The following is a 14,343-nucleotide window of genomic DNA, read 5'->3' on the forward strand; positions in this document are numbered from 1 at the left end:
TATGGGCCTATTACAGGAATGAGTAGGTGAGATTCTGTGGCCTGTGATGTGCAGGAGGTCAGACTAGATGATCGTGATGGTCCTTTTGACTTTGAAGTCTATGAGAGAATGCTCAGTGCCACCTCAAAGCATTGGCCCACCCCATCCAGTTGCCCATCTTCAACTATGGCTCTCTCTGACTCTTCAGAAAAAGGAAGAAGAAAAAAGAAAACCAACAACCAAACAGCCCCCACAAACCCAGAAGACAATGGGGAAAACATTCGCTTCCTGATCCTTGCAGATGACTGGCTGAAGCCCTGCAGCATGAGATTTTAGCCAGGAACTGGAAGGGACTATCCAGGACTGCTGAGTGATGCCCCCTCCCCATAAGCAACCCCATCATATAATCTCACTCATAAATTTGTCAAGTCCCATCTTAAAACTAATTAAGTTGTCCACTAGGAGTTGTGATGAGCACCCTTATGATAGCTAAATGATGGGTACCGAAATGCTTTGATAGATTCAATATATAAAAACAGAGGGGAGTAATGAAAATCTGTCATATAGATGTGTGAAAAACTAGAAACAATTTAGAAGAGCTCTTTGCCAGTGCTTGAACATCTGGCATTCTCTGCTTCATGAATTGTAATCTTTGATGAGGATGAGAGGGAGGAGGGGCATTTAAAGCTGAAGGAGCAACAGAGGAAATTTTTGATGAAAACCCGGGTTTGCTTGAAGGTGTGTTGAGATCTCTGTGGCTGTGGCTGATGCTGACTGTGTCTGAAGATTTTGTATAGCATTAAACTTTATAGGACAAAGATTCATATTAGTAACTTGGGAGGTGCATGGCATTCAGAGATTCCCAAGACCAGAAGGGACCACTGTGATTGTCTACTCTGACCTCCTGTATAGCAGAGGCCATAGAACTTCCCCAAAATAATTCCTAGAGCGTATCTTTTAAAAAAATGTCCAATCTTGAACATTGCTAGGGAGTATCCCTGTTCTACGGTTGGTGGATGGGTTAAATCTTTACTGAGGATGGAATTCATGTTTACTCTGTGTTACATTGAGAGCAGGTCAAAATTTTTCAAGTTTACATTTATCCATAATTGCCCCCCCCACCCTGCCAAAAATGTGATTTTTGACTGAACCCACATATGCTTTACAGGTTTTTTGACCATCTCTTATAACATGGGGGCAAAATGTGAGAATTAGGCTTAGCTCTGCATTGGAGGCAGTGTGCACTGTCCATCCCTTCCCTAGGCTACCTAATACACAGATGTGTGGGTGCAGAGAATGTACCAGCCTTTAGGATGGCTACACTGGTTTCTCAGGCATACCTAGCCCACTGTGTGAAAAGGCATGACACCATAACACCATTTTTTGCCTGCCTCTTCCCACTCACTTTGGGGCAATGTGAAATTCCAAGTCAGATGGAAGGAGCGTCACTTGGGCAGGGATGGAGGTGGGGTAAGACTCCTTGAGAATTTTGCCCTAGCACTCATGCAAGGACGAGCCACGCTCTGGCTTGTAAAGACATATCCCATGGTTAATACAGAACTTCTGTATCACTCAAGGCCCAATTCTTCTACCCTTACCAGTGCTGAGCAGCACCTTACTCTACAAAGAATAACACTGAAATCACTGGGAACTGCTCACAGAATCTGAGGCTGCTCAACAGGCATAAAGGTATTCAAATCTGGCCCCAGCAAACAGGAGTTTTTTCCACAAGCCTGGTTTCTGTTAGGTTGGTTTGAGAATTGTGGTCATTGTTACACGGCAAAAGGGACAACAGCAAAAGCACCTAGTTAACAGGAACAAGCTCAAGTATGAATTCAATACTCAGGACCAGATGTACCAATAGCTACTTTCCCTAATTCCCTTTGTGCTGAAATTCTTTGTCATTATTGTAATTTTACTCTCATACATGTAGATGAAGCTGGCCCACAAAAGCAAAAAAAAAAAAAAAAGTAGAAAACACACTGCATAATTGTATTCAGCAATGATGGAAGTTATACATAAATGCAAGAAAAAAAATACTCTGCTTCCAATTTTTTTACCCTATCTATTGCTCCCCTGTAATGCATTTAATGCACTAAATGTCCTAGGCAATGATGCAATTTTAGCAACAATTTAGTTTGCTATTGACAAAGTAATGCTGGATCTCAAAACCTGGAACACATGGCACATAAGTAGTCCTATTTATAAATTCTATAGCGACTAGTTATACAAGCTCACTTATCAATTCCCTAGCTCAGTTTGTCAGCTTGTACCCTTCAGAATGATTTCTCTATCAATCTAATGTGAAATTACTGAGCTCGAGGAAGCAGCATTTATTTTGTACTTTGCCAGTGAGCTGAGCTGTGTTCTTATACTAGCTTATAAAAGTTGCTCCTTAAACACTACAGATAAAGTCAACTGGAAAAAAAATCAATATGGTCCCTTTTGCCCTGGATAGGGCAAGTAAATATACCCACTGTGACTTGAAAGTAACTATTGCAGACCTAAAACCTAATCCTTAGATCTATCGTGTTTATTCAGGGACAGAGAAAGTGATGAGTAGGACATGAAGCAGGAGTCTAAAATTATCACTGTGTATTTTCTAGCTATAAGGAACAGCCCTCCTGACAGTTATAAATACAGCTGTGTCATCTATATGATCCAATGCACAGCTGTATCCAACAGAGATCTGGACTGGACTGACAATAACTGATGAGTCCACAGTATCATGTCCTGATACTGATGCAGCTAGATTGGATTTACTTGTAAGAGAAATAGACTTGGATTCAGTTAGGAGCCAATCGGTCTGTTATTTCCTGTATTTAAGCAACAGCCTCTAATCCATCACCAGTGCAGCTTGTTAACACCTTTTCAATCAAAATGTTCAAGCTTTGAGCTTACTGGAAAGCTGTAATAATTGCACAATTCAAATCTATCATTCACATTATCCTTGTCCTGCTAGGGCAGGAGAGCCATGACCTGACCTCTCTGAGGGGAGCTATCATTTCCTCTTGAGTCTAATACACTTGATCCATGGTATCTAGGTAAATAAAAATGCATATCTGTGAGTGTGTGTGTGTGTGTATATATATCTTGAAATGAACGGCTTGGACAGCACCACTTATCAGCTAGATGACTAATAAAACATGTGACAAGCATACTTAACAAGCATAGACATCAGCAACTGGAGCAGTAGATGTGCATTCCTTAGTTCTTTAGACTTTTCTTGAGCATAGTAAATCTGAATGGTAAGCAACAGAAGCAGGTAAAATGATGTGCATGCATATTAAAAAAACCCACACATTTCTCCTCTATATCATTAGCTGTCATCCCTGTTCTGTTAAAAGTTTTACATTTCCAAAGCCATCCACCAGCAAGAAAACAAGTTGTGTTATTCTGAGCCTTTTAACACATCCAGTACAATAAACAGAGAAAAAGTGAAGGATAAAAGAATCATCTTGCAGTTCTACACAGCATTACCAATCTCATCTCTAGTAGTTTTTTCAACTGATTTACGGTCTCCTTAATTTACTTAACATTGCTTTTGAGCACATAGACCACTCCGTGCAATTTTTTGCATTGTAATGATACAGAAAAGATTGAACACATTAAAAAAAAATCTTTCAACTCTAATTGATCTCATGCAGCATACAATCTCTCCCCGCACCCTCTTCCTCTGTTGAGTTAATCTGTGGCTCTGTCAGCATAAGAGACTTACCAAAGGGTTTTCAAGGGGAGAATGCAGTTAGGCTCTCTTACACACACTGGAATAGCTGCTACCCAGTAATGAAGCAGGAGCTGAGAAGTCTCACTCTTTCAGTAGCTATTCAGGTAGTGCAGCGAGCTTTCTCTAGCCCTCTGCATATACACAGACAGGCGCAGATAGCGAGAGAGAAAAAAAGAGAGAGAGAGAGGCAATAAACTGAGCATAATTAAGAGAGCTCCTTTCTACAAATTACAGAAGCAAGTGTTCCCTGTAGCAGAGTGGGTTCTTTAAAAAGCAGTCTCTCCCCAGAAACCCTGCACGTTATTTTACTTTTTTTTAATTGGAAAAAGAAATCTTTCTTAGAAACAAAGTCATTGATGTGTTACAGTGAGGTTATTTTTCTTTTTTTATGATGAAAGTTTCATTGTGAAATTCAGTCTAGTTTGCAGGCGAGTGAGAGCCATCTCTGTAGCCTCTTAGCAAAGGAGCTTAGATCAACAGTCTCATGCATTTAATGACATTATTTATGAAAGAACACATCTGCTCTAATAAATTCACCAATTAGGGAGGTAATGGTTTAGTAAATATATATCAATGTCTTTTTCAACATATGCACCATGGGGAAAAAACCAATACAAAGCGTAAATTAACATAAAGATTTGTAATAGACCTGCTGTACTTGAAAGAATTTTGAAGAAGGAAAATAAATAATGCCCAGATAGGTAGGTTAGCTATATAATACATGCCTAATGTGTCTGATATAGGTGTTGGTTACTTGTCCCTAATACATGTTGAGTAAAAAGTGTCAAGAAATTTCAGAATGTTGTCATATTTGGCAAGGAGATTTGAGGAATTAAAGAAAGTTAAATCTCCTACACAGATCCTTTCTTTATTAAAAAATTCACTTTCTCTGTAGCTTTAAAAAATAGTCTTTGTTATTTGTGGTGTCACTTTAGACAGAAAGCAGATAAAAGTGTCCTGACTGTAAGTAAAATAAGAACACACATACACACACACAAGCACACACAAAAAGGCATTAATTTCCTTTAATTTAGTAATATCTGTTCTTTAGTGAAAAATAGCTTTGGGGACCTTGGCACACTATAATATAGGGTCAGTGTTGGGACAGATGCCACCTGGGGATGAAAAAAAATCAAGTGGGACATATTAATGCAACTTTCCCCCATCGAGCTCTCAGAACAGCCAGCATTACATTGCAGGACCCTCGTATGAGGATACTTTCAAGGACTGCTGCTTGGAAAAGAGGATGATGCTATTGTTAGAAGTAACTTTGTAATAAAGATGGAAATGGGAAGAAAAGGAGGGAGAAAATAATTAACAAAAGCCTATTGAAATAAGTCACTACAGAGAGACTCCTATATTGATAGTTCTATCTAAAACAGTTTAAAGCCCTATTTCTGAGAATCTCCCTTACACTTTTATTCAGCTAGCTAATCGTTTGAGAGTGGAATTTTTCCCCCACACAGCTGTACAGCTCATGTTAATCTCTAAAGCATTAATTTGGTATTTAATTACTTTTTACAAAAGACAAATACTTCAGCAGCTTCACTGGCTTTATTGGGAGGTCATTAAAGGTAAACCGGGCAGCAAGAGGCTATATCAGTGTTTTGACCCATGTGGACCCTTGTGTCCTGGAAGAATCAGTTGCAGTTTTGAGGCTGTAGACCCCGAGCCTGCAAATATTTACATATCTGCTAAACTTTAAGCATGAGTTGGAGCCCTGAACTCTAAGCTCTTCAAACAAAGATCATATCTTACTGCACATTTGCACAGTACCTAGCACAATGGGACCTCAGTCCCGATTGGGGCCTTTGGATGCTATTTAATAAATAATAATAATTAGTAATAAATGGATTTCTGAGAGTTGGTCCCTTAGCTCTCTTTCTTATCCTTAGTTTGTTTCTTCAAGGCTTCATCTGCTTTCTAGGTGGTACTCTTTTTCTGCCCACCAGGACTTCCTCTCTTTCTGTTTCCAAGGAATTATCTTTTCTCTTTTTCTTCACAGCCATGCCCTCCACACCTGGAAAGGTCCAGGAGGCGGAATAGCCAAAAAGGTGGTGCTGACTGCTGAGGTAGATGTTTGTAAGACAGCTGTCTATGAAGGCCAAACCTTTCACGTAGCATGCTTCTTGTGGCTCTGATTCTAGCTATATTGAATTTCTGTGTGTCTCAGTCACACCAGCCACATATATACAGGTCCACTCTGCAGTGGTGACAGCCTACAGAAGGGAGTTACTGCTACTTGTGAGAGCAGTAATTTAGACTGCTTTATTGTCAGAAAAGTGGCTATATATAAATAGGATTCTATTACTGAAGAGATGGTCTCCCTGTGTCTATTTGGGGGTCACATCTGGTGATTTTAGCAATAATGTAAGATTTCTAATATTTCTACTCAAGATAGCACCGCTGAGCGCATGCAGCTACAGGAGAAGGAATGGGGTGCTATTTCTTACTGTGCATCAACAGAATTGTTTCTTTTGCAGAATGTGTACCCCAAGGTGGGGATATGTGACTCAGAGAGCACAGTGCTTGGCTTTCATGTCCTAAAATGAATTGTATTAGCACCTAGGAGCTCCAGTCATGGACCATGACCCTGTTGTTTGTACAGCACTTAACACAGATGCCTGTAAGAACAAGAGACAACAGAGAAACATAGGGACATAGGACTGGAAGGGCCCTCCTGAGACATTGGGTCCAATCTCCTGCTACCGCAGACAACCCTATCATATAATCCCATAAATTTGTCAAGCTACAGCTTAAAACTAGTTAGGTGTTTGGCCCCACTCCTCCTAATGGGAGGCTGTTCCAACAACCTCCTTCTAATCTCCGGAATAAGTTTATTCATGGCCAGTTTATACCCACTTGTTCTCGAGCAAACATTGTACTTTAGCTTAAATAGCTCTTCTCCCTCCCTGATGTAATCCTAGACAGCAATCGTATCCCCTCTGCATCTTTGTCTTGGCCTGTCTTTATCCACGTAATAACAAGAGGGATTACAAGTAAACAATGAGAAATTTTTTTGTCAGCTTAATAGGCAGTGGTCTCAGCACACTAGGGGCCTAACCGTTATCAAGATGTTTTGTAACTTTCCTGGCTGAGGAGAATTTTAAGGAGGGATTTGAAGCAGGCTAATGAGGTAGCTTTGCATATATTTACAGGGAGCTCCTCCCAAGCATGAGGGGCAGCATGGGTGCAGGGGAAGCATGAAGGTGCTTATTTGAATATTCAACAAGTGGGTAATGAAAGATGACATCATGGGCCAATAGGAGGGAAGAGCTGACATCTTGAGAGTGAGAGATAATAGCAGGGCTGAGGATAGACAGTGAAGGGCCTTGAAAGTGAAGCTAAGTGGCTTATGTTTGTTGTGATAGAGATAGGTAGCAAGTGAAGGGGTACAAAGAGAGGGTTGATATGGTCAAAAGAATGGGCTAAGAAAAATGATCTTTGCAGCAGCATTCTGAATGGATACAACTGAGGACAGGATCGCATTTGTCAAGGCCAGAGGGAAGGACTGAGATGAGAACATGGACAAAAGTTTTAGCTGTGTGGATGGATAAGAAAAGTTGTATTTTAGAGATTATGCAGAAAGAATCTGCAAAATCTAGACAGAGACTGTATGTGAGGATGCTTAGCTTATGGTCCTGAGTGGCAGGCAAGATTGTGGTGGCTTCCATAGCGACCGAGAAAGGAAGTAAAGATGATAGGTAGACAGGTGGGTGGAAGATAGAGCTCTGGTTTAGCTATACTAAGCTTCAGCTGACAGCTAGACATCCATGAGATGTCAGAGAGACAGGCTGAGGTTTTAGTTTGAACAGAAGCAGACAGGTCTGTTGTAGAAAGGTAGATCTCTGAGTCATCAGCATAGAGAAGGTAGCTGGAGTTTTGTTTATGAATGAGGTTACCCAGAAATAAAATGTAGAGAAGGGTATCTAGGATAAAGCCCTGTGGAACCATCACAGACAGTTGGTAGAGCGATGAAGAGGATCCTCAGAAGGATACTTTGAGGGGGCAATTAGCGAGGTCAGAGGAGAACCAAGAGAGGACAAAATCGTGGAAGCCAATGGAGGAAAAGAGCTTGACCTACTGTGTCAAAGATGTCTGCCTGGTCAAGGAGGATGAGGATGGTTTGGAGGTTTAGCTAGGGAAAGACTTTGGTGAGAATGGTTTCAATTGAGTGCAATGGGTGGAAGCCGGATTGGAGAGGGTCTTGGATGGAATTAGAGGACAGGAACTCCAGACAGTGATTCTTAACAATGTGTTCAGTGAGTTTAGAGATGAAAGGGAGTTGGGGTGGCTGTTGGAGAAGCAAGTGGACTTAAGGGTTGTGTTTTTTTAAGATGGAAGAGACTAAAGCATGCTTGTATTGTGAGGGGAAAGAGCCACAGGAAAGTAAGAGGTTGGGCACAGGAGAGTTCAGGGGATGGAATGGAATGGGGTCACTGGGGCAAATGGTGGGATCAGAGGAGGAGAGAAGACAAAACACTAGTGCATCTGAGGCAGGGGAGAAGGAGGAGACTGTTGTGGTAGGGGAAGGGAAGCTGAGCTGAAGGGAGGGGAAAGTCATGTCATTTTATCTTTTTTTTTTCTTGGAAGAAATTGGCAAGATCGTGTTCAGAGAGAGAAATGGAAGTATGAGAATGGAAGGGTTTGAAGAGTGAGACAAAGGTGGGGAAGGGAATGGGACATGGGATTCCATTAATTTGAGAAGTAATTCTGCTTAGCTAGGATGATGGCAGAATTGAAGGAGGAGAGAACAAATTTGTAGTGAAGGAAGTCAGCCTGTTCATGGGAGTTTCACCAGAGACAGTCCACAGCACAAGAGCAGGAATGGAGGAAGCAGGTGTTGGGGATGAGCCACAGCTGGGGACTGGCAGGAGAGAGAGAGAAAAGAGTCACAGGTGGAGGAGTAAGGAATAGAAAGAATAAACAACCATATTGATGGAAGAAAGGCAAGAGGTCAAGGAGGAGAGAGCTGAGAGCAGATAAGAAGTCATCAGTGTGCAATGGCCAATGTCAAAACAGACCAGGTGATGGTTAGAGGGTGAATTCAGTGAGAGAGAGCAGTGCTTGGTAAAGACCAAGTCAAGTGAATGGCCCTTTTCTTGAATGGGAGAGTTGTACCCAACCTGCGGGTCAACTGAAGAGAAAGGAAGGCAAGAAATGTGTAGCTGAGAGGTTGGATAAGCTTTCAAAGTTGAAGTCACTGAAGATATGTGTGGGAGACTGCAAGAAAAGGGAGACAGAGAGAGAGAGACTGTGCATCAGGGTCAACACTCAGGAGAGGAAGGCTGTTAGGGAGGGATTAGGTGGATGGTAGAAGAGAGCACCAGGGAGAGGTAAAAGAGAGATGAGGCAGATGCTGTGCTGTTCAGTAGAAGATAGAGTGGGATAGGAAAGAGTTGGAAGTGGAAGTAACAGGAAAATATCAACAGGAGATAAACATGGAATCTCATGAAACTGCTTTTACAGAGTCACTTTTCAGTGTCATGAAACTTGAAAGTGTAGTTTCTGATGGACAGGAAGAGGAACATGCATCATACAGCCTCTAACTTCTTCCCCTTTTCTTTGACCTCATCTCTCACTTATAGATTCACCATAGATGCTGAAGAGAGAAGAAAGGTAGTTATTAAGGTCAATATAGCTGTTTTGCCACTCCCTCTTCTGCAAGATATGGACTTTTCAGCTCTACTCCGTACTGCACGTGTAGAAGGAAGGGAGTGTAACATACAAGCACACACTTGAAGGACAGTCCTGCCTGATCTCCTCTCTCAAGACTAGGTCTAGCGAGGAGGATGGGGGTGGGGGGAAGGTATAAGAAACACTAAAAGCCAAAGAAATGCCTTTCCCTGACCGAAGAACAACTTCATTCCTTACCCCTCCCATGGAATACAAAAGAGGTGGTACCAAAGCCCCTAGACCCAAGACCCTCCAAAACAGAACATGACCATAATTGTAAGGGGTGTGACCAAGGGTGTGCACTACAGATATAATTATCCCTGCTAAGAAAGGGAAGGGGGGACTCTGGGAAGAAAGCTCTACCAGCATGCAGAGCTATGGATATGCTTGTATGTGTAAGGGGACTGTTATCCCCTTACTAACATTCAGTGGGGGTGTTTTGGTTGCTAGCTCCCAGCACTAAAAGGGGAGGGATCGATGGCAAATCAGGACCCTGAGACTGACAGTCCCCAGGAACAATGGCGAGAGGCCAATGCTCCAGATCAGCCTGATTGACAGGGCAGGCAGGCTAATCAAAGAGACAGAAGGCCAGGGTGGGTCCCGTCCTCTGTATGAGCTGAAATTACCTGGGTCAGACGGAGTGGGGCCGAGCTAAGGAGAGAGCAGGGGCCCAAGCTAAGCTGCTGGGAGCAGAGCTGCAGCCCAAAAAGCCAGAGCACAGCCCAGAGAGAGCAGACCTGCCCTGGGAGGGGAGCTGCAGCAACCAGAGCCAGAGGGGCCAGACAAGCAGCCCAGGAAGCAGGTGAGAGCTCAAAGCAGAGTCACAGAAGCAGCCTGCAGAGCAGACCTGCTCTGGGAGCAGAGCTGTAACAACTGGAGCCAGAGAGGCCAGAGAAGCAGCCCAGGGAGCTGAAGGCAGAGCAGCAGCAGCAGCCGTGCTGAGGCAGTGTGGAGCTGGGGCTGGAGCAGTCCGGAGCAGGGTGCGGTGAGCAGCTGGGGAGAGCGAGGGGGACCCTGGGCAGTGGGCCCAGCACAGGGAGATGACTCAGCGAAGAGGCTCTGCAGGCCAGACTTGGAGGGGGATCATAACCCTGACAGAGCAGGGGTGACATTGGGGAGAAGGGTCCTGCCACCCAGAGCCTGAGAGTATGTGGCCACTGCCAGAGCAAGTGTCCAACCCGCAGCGTCCCTGCAGCACAGCCAGAGCCTGAGAAGGAGGCCTGGGACCTACAAGGAACAGACTGTGAAGTGCCCTGATGTCCAGAGACACTGTTTGTAATGGTCCCTGCCACAGAGCGGGGTGATGTGTTTTCCTTTAACCTTTCCCAATTTTCCTTATTCTTTTTTTAAAATTAATTTTTAATTAAATAACTTGTATTTGCTTTAAATTGTATGATGTGATCAGTGGGTCAGGGAGGTGCTCAGTGCAAAGAGAGTATCCCGGACTGGGGACACACTAGCCACTGTCCTGGGTGACCACAGCAGGGTTGGGAGTTGAGCCCCCCAGGAATCCTGGGTCCAGCCTTGTGGAGGTTACAAGGACTCTACCAGACAGGAGAGTGGAAGGGGAGTCCTCAAGGGCAGGGAGGCCTCTTGGTAAAGGGAGTGGGAGCGAGGACTCAGATCCTTTCGTTAGCCCGCTTCACCGGGGTAGTGCAGAAGCCAGGAAAGTTCCCCACAATAGCGGGACCATTCCCCTGCTTACATATGATTAACCCCAATAAGCATTACGTTGCCTGCACTTTGGACTTCTGGTCTTCTGCTTTCTGTCCGCATGACAAGAACCAGGGGAGGGTGAAGGGAAAGCCCTTAACAGTAGGCACCTACTCAGAAAACCAGCCTGACGTGGGAGAGTGTTTCAGATTCTAACTCATGTTGTACCCTAACAGTGTTACCTATTGTTCAGTGTAATCCCTTTAAATGAACTACCCTGTATTCCCTCTGACCCAGGTCTTAAATTCTCACAGAGTATTTCCTGGAGCTCAGAGCTCTGGGCTTCAGCCCAGTTGGGCACACCAGAGCTCCCATGGGTTTGAAAAAATTTACTGGAGCTCTGTTCTGTATAGCTCTGGCTGAATTTAAGCCCTGCTCTAACTCATGTCTAACTTCACCTCTTCCAGGCTGGGAGTAAAGATTCTAGTTCATTTTGTGATTTGAGCATATGGGTCTCCTTCCTACCTGAACCCACTGAGTGTTAGATCCTCACATGGCTATAACACTTGGAGGGCCTATGGAGCTTGCTTCCAGGTTTGTGCAACAGTCTAACCAATTTTCTTGTCCAACTGTTCACAAAGGGTCAGATTTAGAGCCAAGAGAGGGTCAGATGTAGTATGACCCTGATCTCCATGCCCCTGTTGTTAGACCCTTCCATACATTATAAGAACTTGGGGATACTCCATGAAATTTTACAAGAAAGAAAAATGGTGAAATCTTGTTTGTTACTTCCCCTCTCTGCCACAAATAATAACCAAGACCTAGTCCATGAAAATAATGATGGAAAAAATATTTTCGAATAGTCTGAAATAACAGCCCCTTGGATCTACTGTGACTTGTCTGTTCCATAGGTGTCCAATTTCCTGGCGGGCTAGCACATTGTTCACTGTTTGTTAAACTTTATATAGACAGATGTTTTAAGTGAAACACTCCCTAAAGGGTAAAGCACCAGTGAATGCTGACATCTGCATTGCACTGTGCTACACTGCTTTGTCTGAGGCCCATGCAAGCCTTCTAGGCAAGGGGCACACAAGTATGCAGCTCATGTCTGGAAGAAACCAGAATGACCATGAACTTAAACACATTCAGAACAAACTGTAAAACTCATTCCTTCAGCCTTCCCTTCCATGTTTACATAGCCTTGTCCAACAACAGCAACAAAATCATGTATTTATAAACAACTGCAAAGTCCATGCATGATGAGGCAAGAGAAAGACCTTCTCTTACTCTTCTCCTTTGTCTCTCACTCTCCTCCAGCTCTTTCCCCTCACAATACAAGCATGTGTTAGTCTCTCCCATCTTAAAAAAACCTCCAGCCTACACCACACTTGTCTCTCCAACTTCCGCCCCACCTCCCTTCTCACTTTTATCTCCAAGTTCATTGAACACACGGTTTACACTCAGTGTCTGGAGTTCTTCTCCTCAAATTCCATCATAGCCCCTCTCCGATCTGGCTTCCACCTTTTGCAATTCACTGAAACTATTCTCACCAAAGTCTCTAATGACCTTTCTCTAGACCAATCTCAGAAACAGTGTGCCATCCTTGTGATGGAGTGTTCATCCCACACCAGCCCCTGAAGGGGTTAAGGTGCTAAGTGGGTCAATTAACCTGCCTAGGCTGCACATGGAGGAGAAGCCAGGGAGCAACGAGGCCTGATTAACGGATGAAGTTCACCTGGACAGGAACAAGCAGGGCTTGTAAAAAGCCAGCTAGCTGAAGGCGGAAGGAGGCTGCCAAGAGGAGGTCTGCAATCATACTCTCTAAGGCTAGGAAGATGAGAAAGCTTCGAGCTACGGGGAAGGGGTATGCCTGGAGAAGGGTGGAAAAGGAGCCTGATACATACAACACAGAAAAGAACAGAAGAGCATTGAACAGTGCAGACCTTAGCTGCTGGTTGTAGGGTCCCTGACATGGAACCCAAAGATGAGGCAGGCCTAGGTTCCCCTAACAGCCACTAGGGAAATGGCAGCATTGAGGGTCAGTATTTTGTGTGTGTGTGTGTTTGGCAGGGGAGAGTTTAAAAAGATGTTGCCCAGTTTTGGGGACGGAAGGGCTGGCACTGGGTGTGAGAGTTAGGTGGTTCTTATGGAGTATACCATTGAGAGCTTATCATTGCACCACCTGAAGGAAACATGATTGATCCGTCGTATCCAACCAGCATTTGGGCAAAGACGGTGGCAAGTGGATTCCAGATTTGATTTTCTTTTTCAGTGAAGTGACTAATTATTGTATCAGAATGGGGCATTTGTTGACTGTTTCTCTGGGAGAGGATGGGCATGGGAGAGGGGTTTGACTGCAAGGAGAGATTGATGGCGCCGTTGGTGGTTGTCATGTTGTTGTATGGACAGTATTGAAATACATGCATCTGAGGGTGCTGAGGGAGTTGGCTGGTGTGACTGCAGAGTCATTAGCCATTATCTTTGAAAACTTGTGGCAATTGGTGGGGAAGTCTCAGACGATTGGAAAAAGGCAAATATAATGCCCACCATTAAAAAAAGGAAGAAAGAGAATCCAGAGAACTACAGACCGGTCAGTCTCACCTCTGTCACTGGAAAAATCATGGAGCAGGTCATCAAGGAATCCATTTTGAGGCACTTGGAAGAGAGGAAGATGATCAGGATCAGTCAACATGGATTCACCAAGGGCAAGTCATACCTGACTAACCTGACTGCCTTCTATGATGAGACAACTGGCTCTGTGGATATGGGGAAAGCAGTCGATATGATATATCTTGACTTTAGCAAAGCTTTTGATATGGTCTCCCATAGTATTCTTACCAGCAAGTTAAAAAAGTATGGATTGAGTGAATGGACTATAAGGTGGATAGAAAATTGGCTAGATCATCGGGCTCAACAGGTAGTGATCAATGGCTCAATGTCTAGTTGGAAGCCAATATCAAGTGGAGTGCCCCAGGAGTCTGTCCTGTTTTGTTCAACATCTTCATTAATGATCTGGATGATGTGATGGATTGCACCCTCAGCAAGTTCGCAGATAACACTGAGCTGGGGGGACAGGTAGATATGCTGGAGGGTAGGGATAGAGTCCAGAGTGGCCTAGACAAATTGGAGGATTGGGCAAAAAGAAATCTGATGAGGTTCCACAAGGACAAGCGTTGCACTTAGGATGGAAGAATCCCATGCACTGCTACAGGCTGGGGACTGACTGGCTAAGTGGCAGTTCTGCAGACAAAGACCTAGGGATTACAGTGGATGAGAAACTGGTTATGAATCAGCAGTGTGCCCTTGTC

General features: G+C 43.9%; 2 protein-coding genes across 5 annotated transcripts in view; both read right to left on the minus strand.

The window, feature by feature from the left end:
* ST6GAL2 (ST6 beta-galactoside alpha-2,6-sialyltransferase 2) overlaps window positions 1-3,822 on the minus strand; it is a 287,770-nt gene extending 283,948 nt beyond the window's left edge. For all 4 annotated transcript variants that reach the window (XM_050922198.1, XM_050922235.1, XM_050922254.1 and 1 more), the window contains exon 1: window positions 3,698-3,822. The gene's annotated coding sequence lies outside the window, so the exon portion shown is untranslated. The remainder of the gene's footprint in view (window positions 1-3,697) is intronic.
* The window catches only part of LOC127034210 (uncharacterized), a 484,493-nt gene that overhangs the window by 231,534 nt on the left and 238,616 nt on the right, over window positions 1-14,343 (minus strand). The gene's annotated exons all lie outside the window — the stretch shown is intronic.

This window comes from Gopherus flavomarginatus, chromosome 1 (assembly GCF_025201925.1).
Source record: "Gopherus flavomarginatus isolate rGopFla2 chromosome 1, rGopFla2.mat.asm, whole genome shotgun sequence".
NCBI classification, from domain to species: Eukaryota; Metazoa; Chordata; order Testudines; family Testudinidae; genus Gopherus; species Gopherus flavomarginatus.